The following is a 6,524-nucleotide window of genomic DNA, read 5'->3' on the forward strand; positions in this document are numbered from 1 at the left end:
AAAATGCATACGTGTCAATAGCGGGAACACATTCTATCCATGACACAGTGTAAGCACAATGTCCTGTCAGTAATATGAAGATGAGAATATATACACTACAGCATCATGATGATCGCATCCGTGTTTGGCGGTGAACGCACATTGGAAACTTGTATTCATCATCGACATACTGGCGTATCACCCGTAGTGATGGTATGGGGTGCCAATGGTTACACGTCTCGGTCACCTCTTGTTCGCATTGACGGCACTTTGAACAGTAGACGTTACATTTCCGATGTGTTACGACCCGTGGCTCTATCCTTCATTCGATCACTGCGAAACCGTACATTTCAGTAGGATAATATACGACCGCATTTTGCAGGTCCTGTACAGGCCTTTCTGGATACAGAAAATGTTCGACTGCTGCCCTGGTCAGCACATTCTTCAGATCTCTCACCAATTGAAAACGTCTGGTCAATGGTGGCCCAGCAACTGGCCCGTCACAATACGCCAGTCACTACTCTTGATGAACTGTGGTATCTTGTTGAAGCTGCATGGGCAGCTGTACCTGTACACACCATGACATCTTTGTTTGACTCAATGCCCAGGCGTATCAAGGCCGTTATTATGGCCAGAGGTGGTTATTCTGGGTACTGATTTCTCAGGATCTATGCACCCAAATTGCGTGAAAATGTAATCACATGTCAGTTCTAGTATAATATATTTGTCCAATGAATACCAGTTTATCACCTGCATTTCTTCTTGGTGTAGCAATTTTAATGGGCAGTAGTGTAATACACATAGTGCCACATGTATTCGCTGAAGTGAAATGCCGTAAGTGTTAAATGCACGTCGTAAACCGACATAATCAAGGTAGGAACCGATAGGTCATGCAGCTCTGGGCAGAGCGTCCACTACCAGAAACTGTTAATAGGTGGTGCTAGTGTAGCATTATATCGTTTAATTTACATCAAAAAATTTTTAATAACTAATATACTCTACAAATAATGAATTAATTGCGCACATTTTTGTATTCCAAAGAGAAATCAACTGCCATCAACATGGAATCTTAACGATGGTACATTTAATGTCTGATTCGTAGAGTATGTTATATGTTAAAAATTTGTTGTGTAAGTTAAACGATGTAATGGTACACTAGCCCCACCTGTTGACGGTTTCTGCAAGTGCACGCTCTACCCTGAGCTGCACATTCATTTAGTTTCTACCTTGTTGATGTCGACTTAATGACGATAAACTGACAAACCAAAATGTCTACATTATATTATGGCTAGAATGTGTTTCCGTTATGTGAGTGATACGTATGCACTTTCAACTATCGAAGGTATCGAAATTATTTATTATAAATTACTCAACGTTGGATAATTGTTGTTTCATGGCATTATAAAATTCTTCTTTAATGTTTTCGCTCCTTTGTTATGGTTGTCGATCAGATAGCACCAAGCCTCTGTCGAAAGCGGTCAATGTGAAATAAAGAATTATTAACGCTCTTGGCTTCAGAAGAAATTTCTTTCCATTAAATCGACAGATCGCTTCCATCACATAAATATCTGTAATTTAATGAGACAGTTTAAAGAAATGGTTTCGATACAGAATGTGCAATGATTCTGCTGTCTCCGTAGTACTTCCCGCTTTAAGGTCATGCAAATAAGTTAAGGACATGCAATAGTAATATTTCCGTAACATAGTACCTAATTAAGTAAGACCAGGAATAGTAATACTACTATATCAATGTATAAAAACTATATATATATATATATATATATATATATATATATATATATATATATATATATAGTGCCATTGGTTACACGTCTCGGTCACCTCTTGTTCGCATTGACGGCACTTTGAACAGTGGACGTTACATTTCAGATGTGTTACGACCCGTGGCTCTATCCTTCATTCGATCCCTGCGAAACCCTACATTTCAGAGAGTCCCGGAACCAGAAAATTGGAATAGAGATCAAAATAACCATCATTTCCGCTCTTTTTATTGCTCATGAAAACCACATATTGCACGTTGTACCACTATACAGCGAGACCTTCAGAGGTCGTTCTCCAGATTTCTGTACGCACCGGTACCTCTAATGCCCAGTAGCACATACTCTTGCATTGATGCACACCTGTATTCGTCGTGGCATACTATCCACAAGTTCATCAAGGCACTGTTGGTCCAGATTGTCCCACTCCTCAATGGCGATTCGGCTTACTTACATCCCTCAGAGTGGTTGGTGGGTCACATCGTCCATAATCAGCCCTCTTCAATCTATCCCAGGCATGTTAAATAGGGTTCATGATCGGAGAACATGCTGGCCACTCTAGTCGAGCGATGTCGTTATCCTGAAGGAAGTCATTCACAAGACGTGCACAATGGCGGCGCGTAGTGTCGTCCATGAAGACGAATGCCTCGCCAATATACTGCTGATATGATTGCACTATCGGTCGGTGTATGGCATTGACGTATCGTACAGCCGTTACGGCGCCTTCCATGACCACCAGCGGCGTACGTCGGCCCAACATAATGCCACCACAAAACAGTAGGAAACCTCCACCTGGCTGGACTCGCTGAGCAGTGTGTCTAAGGCGTTCAGCCTGACCGGGTTGCCTCCAAACACGTCTCCGACGATTGTCTGGTTGAAGGCACATTCGACACTCATTGGTGAAGAGAACGTGATGCCAGTCCTGAGCGGTCCATTTGGTATGTTGTTGGGCCCATCTGTACCGCGTTGCATGATGTCGTGGCTGCGAAGGTGGACCTCGCCGTGGGGTTTGGAGTGAAGCTTGCGCATCATGCAGTCTATTAGGTACAGGTTCAGTCGTAACACGACGTCCTGTGGCTTCACGAAAAACATAATTCAACATGGTGGCGTTGCTGTCAGGGTTCCTCCGAGCCATAATCTCCTCCATCTCCGAACAACATCGCATTGGTTCACTCCGAGAGACATGGACACTTCCCTTGCTGAGAGCTCTTCCTGGCACAAAGTACCAATGCGGACGCGATCGAACTGCGGTATTGGTCGTCTAGGTTGAACTACAGATAACACGAGCCGTGTACCTCCTTCCTGGTGGAGTGACTGGAACAGATCGGCTGTCGGACACCCTCCGTCTGATAGGCGCTGCTCTTGCATGGTTGTTTACATATTTGGGTGGGTTTAGTGACGTCTCTGAACAGTCAACGGGACTGTGTCTGTGATACAATATCCACAGTCAACGTCTACCTTCAGGAGTTCTGGGAACTCTTATTTTGATGTGTGTGTGTGTTTGTGTGTGTATGTTGTTGTTGTTGTTGTGGTCTTCAGTCATCCAGAGACTGGTTTGTTGCAGGTCTCTATGCTATTATATCCTGTGCAAGTTTCTTCATTATTACTGCAACGTTGCAGTCTTCATCCTTCTGAATCTGTTTAGTGTATTCAAGCCTTGGTCTCCCTCTACGAGTTTTACCCTCCGCGCTTTCCTCTAATACTAAATTGATGATCTCTTGATGCCTCAGAAAGTGTCCTACCAACCGATCCCTTCTTCTAGTCAAGTTATGCCACAAGTTCCTCTTCTCCCCTACTTTGTACGGTACCTCCTCATTAGTTACGTGGTCAACCCATCCAATATTTCGCATGCTCCTGTAGCACCGCATTTCGAAAGCTTCTATTCTCTTCTTGTGTAAACTATTTATCGTCCGTGTTCTACTTCCATACATGGCTAATGGTTTGTGATTAGAATACTACTATGAAATCTGAATCACCTGGGATGTTACAATCCTAGCTATTCATGGACTAAAACTACTACCCTCACGGATCTAGCAGCTGGAGAGGTCCCTCTCATATCGGCCATACAAATGCTACCAGCCATTTTCCCATTCATCTTAAGCGACTTCAACTCCCAATCGAGGTTTCTTTTGCAGTAACAACAAACAAGGCCCAACGTCAGACAGAGGGTGAAAGAGGAAATGGACAAAGAGGGGGGTGGGAAGAAATGGTCACAGAGAGGATGGGCAGAGAGCAAATGGGAGAAGAGGCTATGGGCAGAGAGGGAGTAGGAGTAGTATTTGAACAAAGAGACGGGTGAGGAAGAGATGGACAGAGATAGGAGGTAGAAGAAGATTAGGTTTTCTATTCAGTTCCCAGGCATATTTAGCGACTGCGAAGCATTTCTGAGACCAGTAGTTTTCTACAAATTTCTACTGCCTTTCAGATAATCTTATGTCGTATTGATTGATGTCTCTATGGATAACCGTCAAGCTATAAATTTTATGTTTCAGGTTTTGTTCGAAGGTTCCTTCGAGACTTCTTTTTTCTTTTTACTATTTCATTCTCTACCACAGAACATCCTGTAAGGTTACTGCTTCTGACTAGAGTAACCGACCGAATAGACAGAATACTTCGGAAGAATCGTTTAAGGACTACGTTTTTCATTTATCCTAAGATAAAAGCCTTCTTCCGACCTACAACGGACGTTCCGGGCAACCCGCACATGACGGGACTCTGGTCAGATATTTACCCGCCGTAGAGTCAGGACCCTTCCATCCAAATAGCGGTAGTCTTTGCGCAAAATGGGGCCAGAGGCAGTCAAAATTGGGAATAATGTGGGAGCGGGATTTCCGGTTCCGGTATTTGCCTTACAACCAAGGGAAGCCCCGGAAGCCTTGGTCAGGACTGGGGAGTGGGATTCATTTTTAATTCAATTCTGGGATAATATGACCCAGACAAAAAATTTGAAAGCGTAGTGTATTTGTTGGTGTGAGTAACAGAGCAACATCGAAGACTTGCTTGTCTGTTGTAGCGTACCTAAATGGCTGCCAATTGCAGACAGTGTTATCGACTGTAGCGTTCAATATGCTTCAAGACTTTTTTATCTGCTTATTTTTTAATGGATATAACATTACTTTGATCTTTGACACTCTATTTGGATTCCTATTAATTTATTGGTTAATTGCCGGCCGTTGTGACCGAGCGGTTCTAGGCGCTTGAGTCTGGAACTGCGCGACCGTTACGGTCGCAGGTTTGAATCCTGCCTCGGGCATGGATGTGTGTGATGTCCTTAGGTTACTTAGGTTTAAGTAGTTCTAAGTTCTAGGGGACTGATGACAGATGTTAAGTCCCATAGTGCTCAGAGCCATTTGAACCATTATTGGTTAATTGACTATCGGGGTAAAATGACGGAAAACGCAGCAAAGAAACTTCACGCACCAAAATGATAATTCTGTGTAGCAATATCACTATGTAGCCGTCCGACTCCGGTAGCTGGGTGGTTAGCGCGACAGAATGCCAAGCCTAAGGGCCCGGGTTCGATTCCCGGCTGGGTTGGAGATTTTCTCCGCTCAGGGACTGCGTGTTCTGTTGTCCTAATCATAATCATTTCATCCCCATCGACGCGCAAGTCGCCAAGTGGTGTCAAATCGAAAGACTTGCACCAGGCGAACGGTCTGCCCGACGGGAGGCCCTAGTCACACGACATTTTCTTATTATGTAGCTAACAGGAAGGGGGTAAAACGAGACTACATAAATTTTTATAATAATATTTGTGCTTCAGTTTGAAATTGTGTAAGTTTTCAGTATCAAGAAATGGGTTAACTCAATACCAGTCGCACTTTGGTTAAAAGGGGAATGTGGGAAACTTCTTACCTTGGGCGGCAGGAGAATATCTGCGTGGATAACGGTCTCCGTCGGAGGTATGGGACAGGTGAATATTGTGCCGCGTCCCTGAAAAACTGGAAGGCTGGCTTTACTTACTCTCCGGTACAAGTGTCCTGTGAATCCTGGACGCAGCAAAGTTAACCTGCTTTGGAAGTAACTACATCGAGTTATGCGGCCGGGGTCACGATAATTAAAATTCTTCTGGGTGTTGTACCGCGTCATTGTATAAAATACTTAAATTTCAAACTTAAAACCAACGTTTTAACAGTATTGCAACGGCCTTCCTCAAGGCAAGACTTGTATTAATGAAGGAAAGGTGACTCTATTTATTGTAGACGAGCGGTGTCAATACGTCATATTTTTTAAAACTTAATTGGCCCTTGGATACAATAGGCTAGTCATGACGGAAGGGGCAGGGTGGGAAAGAAGCTGTCGGTCGACTAGCCGGCTTGTCAGTGCTTGGCGACAGTCTGCAAATCGATGCTTGTGTTCTGGTGGGCACGCTTTCTTCCCGGTGTGCGCAAAAACGCACTGACAGTTCTCCTGTAGCCGTTTATTTAGGCTGTCGCATCAGTGTCCGGTTTGTCTGCTGCCCCGCGACCGCTCGCGGTCCGTTGGAATGGGATAGCTGGCAGCCAGGACGCCGGAATTTTACAGCCGTCCTCTTTAATTAAGTTGTCAGGCTGCTTAATAATTTCAGTCGCCTCTCGAATTTTCCATCGGCACGTCCGCGACTCTTTCACCAGCATACGAGCTTCTGGAACAAGATAGGGTGTGATGTTCCGCTATCGCCGATTTACAAAGTATTATGCTGTGCGAATCGGACATAGCGTTCATGTTTTGCTACTCTTGTGCTAACTGGTCTTCTTTGGCATCTCCGCAATCGCAGTGTCGTTTGTA

Source organism: Schistocerca piceifrons, chromosome 3 (assembly GCF_021461385.2).
Source record: "Schistocerca piceifrons isolate TAMUIC-IGC-003096 chromosome 3, iqSchPice1.1, whole genome shotgun sequence".
Taxonomy (NCBI): Eukaryota; Metazoa; Arthropoda; class Insecta; order Orthoptera; family Acrididae; genus Schistocerca; species Schistocerca piceifrons.